General features: G+C 39.6%; 1 protein-coding gene across 2 annotated transcripts in view; it reads left to right on the top strand.

The window, feature by feature from the left end:
* Window positions 1-320: 320 nt before the first annotated feature.
* Window positions 321-3,213, top strand: part of LOC107104563 — a 26,214-nt gene continuing 23,321 nt past the window's right edge. For both annotated transcript variants that reach the window (XM_015404582.1, XM_015404581.1), the window contains exon 1: window positions 321-553. The gene's annotated coding sequence lies outside the window, so the exon portion shown is untranslated. The remainder of the gene's footprint in view (window positions 554-3,213) is intronic.

Raw genomic sequence — 3,213 nt, 5'->3', positions numbered from 1 at the left:
TTTAACTCCAACTATCTGAATCAGGTGTGCTGAAGCAGGGAAACGTCTAGTGTGCCTTGAAGACTGGGGCTCTTGTGGATTTAGTTTATTGTTGAGCAGCAAACATATTAAATGGTCTATAAAATAGTGAAAAAGATTTAACAGTTTAAATATTTTCGTTGTTTTTTTTTTTTTTTTTTTTGGCCCTTAACTTGATGGATTTAGTATATTAAGAAAAGTTGAAAGGGGGTCGATTTGGCCCAACCCAGTTTAAAATAAACCACACCCCTAAAAATATAGGGGAGTTTCTTTACTTTCCCTTCCGTTGATTGAAAAATACTTCTCGCAGTTTCCTTGATGGAAGTGGATCGTCCTAGCGGACGCAGCAAAAGACAACGGAATACTTTAAAAGCGCAGACTTTGAACACGGATGGGTAACAAAGGGAAGGATCCATAACCATGGTGCGTGACGCACCATCATCTGCAAACAGCTCATGGAGAAGGCAGCCGAAAGGAGAGTTAAGCCAAACTCAAAGAGAACGGATGTCTGAAAGCGCAGCATCGCAGCGGAACTGTAAGTCGCTTATCCACGCCTTGGAGTAGATTTGGGTTGTTTCAGTGTCACTCCCATGCAGATAAGCAGACGCATTCTTGTGGGGGTTTATGTTTTTTTTTCTTTCTTTCAATAATGTTCCTTAACACACCCACCCTGAAAGGTTGTAGTCAAACTAAAAGAGCAACTCCCACTTAACAGATTATCAGATTATACAAATATATGAATTCTCCTACAAGACTGTAGGTACTTAGAAACTAAATTTAACTGATTATGCATTGCTTGTCTAAACATGTGATTTTAACGTGCAGATAATGGTAAACTGCTGTTTTGATTACCGTCATTTATCCTTCGTGAAGCAAGCCTCGAGAGCCCTCACGCGCTTCTTTAGGTCCCGCAAACATTAAGAATTGCGGTAGTAACGCATACGCTTATTTCTAATGATGCTTGTAATTCTGATGGATATTTCTATTTTTTTTCTTTCCACATATTTGACTTAACTGAATTTCTTCAGTTTTATGCTGTGTGTTTTTTTTTTTTTTTTTTCTGACCGTAGATATGTTATCATATTAAAAACATGCAGCTACACCTGGGGATTCTCTGCTGTCTCTCTGAACCGAAAGCAGTTACATTTAATGTCAACAAGATTGACAACTTGGCACAAACAGTCAAAAGCTGCAGGGTTTGATGCTTTAGTGTTAAAATTCCACTTGACTGAGTTGGGCTTTGGTGAATCTTCTGTTAGAAAACACAGTCACGTGAAACAATTATTTCTAAAAGCATTTAAGTGTAACAAGAGTGAATAACATCTATAGTTTAAGATATTTACTTCCAGAACACAAGGACAAGTAACATAAAGCTGAAGAAACTGTGATATACTGTTCCAAAAGGAAATTTAACGAGCAAAACATCCATATTTTCTAAATAAAGACTAACTATACTTTCCAAAAGCCTTTGCTAACAAATAGATGCATATATTTAAACATTTATGCTTCCTAGAAAAAAAGGTATAGTGGATAAAATTCTTTAACCAAAGACTCCTAGATGACTTACACACACACACTCACGCACACACACACATATAATATATATATTATATGTATGTGTGCGTGTATATATATTGTCGAGTTAAAAAAAAAATATGAGCGCTGAGAGTTTATATTATAGGAAGAAAAGGCTTTAATTTCACTTTGCAAAGGAGAACATACAACCAGCCTAAATGCAGCTCAGTGATGTTCTGAGGCTGCAGCATGCCAACCCCTGCATAAAAAGGGGACTACCCACACCTTAAAGCTGCAGTCTGTAACATTGAGAAGAGAGCAGACTTCGACTGAAAATTTGAAGAAAAACAGGTTTCACGCCACTCCCCCACCCTCTCTGCTTCACTCATGCCCCACCTCCAAGCTCCACCCCTCTCACAGCATCTGCGCGGCTACCGCATGCGACCCGAAGCGTCCAAGCAGCGTACGCGGCATGGAGTGTGAACCGGTAAGAGCGAGAACACTCACCTCCAAGCAGCTAGATATAAGATGCTGGTTATACCGAAGTTTGCCGTGTAAGCAGTTGTCAGCAGGGGCAGTAAGGGCAGTTTCTCTTTCGCTGGTGGCTGTTGCTCCGCCATGACTTCCATGCGCGTCCTCCTGACTGCGGCAGCTGGGCGGCAGCGGCAGGTTAAGCGGTGGGGGGGCGTGATTCAGCGTGTGTGAGCTGTGATTGACACTCCATCAGACGCTACTCTGGCTGTGATTGGTTGTTTTGACTCGTCCCGAAATATTCTTTCCAGATTGAAATACAGGCAGTATGCGGGACCAATTGTAGCAGTTTTTTTTTTCACAGGTTACATATCACATGTACTGCTGTCTGGGCATAGGGACAGTTTAAGCCAATATGACAAAAAAGTGATTTTTAAAAACTTACAGACTTTAGCTTTAACATTTCCCAAGAGAAAACACTTTAGCTCATCAAAGGACAGAGATGACAATTGTTTTCTGTTCACACCAGGACGTGAGAATCTTGACTTGTTCCCCCCTTATCTAACCTAAGGGGAAACTTCCTTTCAAAAGCCCCTACTTTCCTTTCATCTCAGCAAGGCTTCTAAGTAATCATTTTTATTGAGGAAAAGAGAAGAAACAGACTTTAACATCACTGACAAACAGGTTACCGAAAAATACCATTCCACAATATGTGTGTGTGTGTGTGTGTGTGTGTGTATATATATATATATATATATATATATATAGCGTTCTGAAAACAGCCTGGCTATTGCACTTATCTTTAGTGTTTGTTTACAAGTAATTGCTAATATATGAAAAATGTAAATGTTTTGAACATTCTACTTGAGAGTATTACTGCTGCCACCATCTGTATCAGAGGGAAGAAAATGGTAGGGGTGGCCAAATTTGGCCTTGGCCCCCCATCTAGCACCGCCCCTGCTCACATTAAACAAAATAACTGCATTTTCAATCTACAGCCTCATTCTCTCCCCTTCTGCTCCTCCAGTCTCCATGTGTCTTTGAACTGCTGTTACTACTAGGGCTGCAACTAACGATTATTTTAAAAATCGATGAATCGGTCGATTATTTTTTCGATTAATCGATGAATCGGACAAAAAATATTTTTTATATTAACCTCTTTATTCCAAAATAAACATTTAAGACAGAACAAACAAGCACACAAGTACA

The sequence above is a fragment of the Cyprinodon variegatus genome, unplaced genomic scaffold (assembly GCF_000732505.1).
Source record: "Cyprinodon variegatus isolate N-32 unplaced genomic scaffold, C_variegatus-1.0 Scaffold1794, whole genome shotgun sequence".
Lineage (NCBI taxonomy): Eukaryota > Metazoa > Chordata > Actinopteri > Cyprinodontiformes > Cyprinodontidae > Cyprinodon > Cyprinodon variegatus.
Note: the sequence above shows the minus strand (reverse complement) of the source record. Positions and strands in the feature narration are given on the sequence as shown.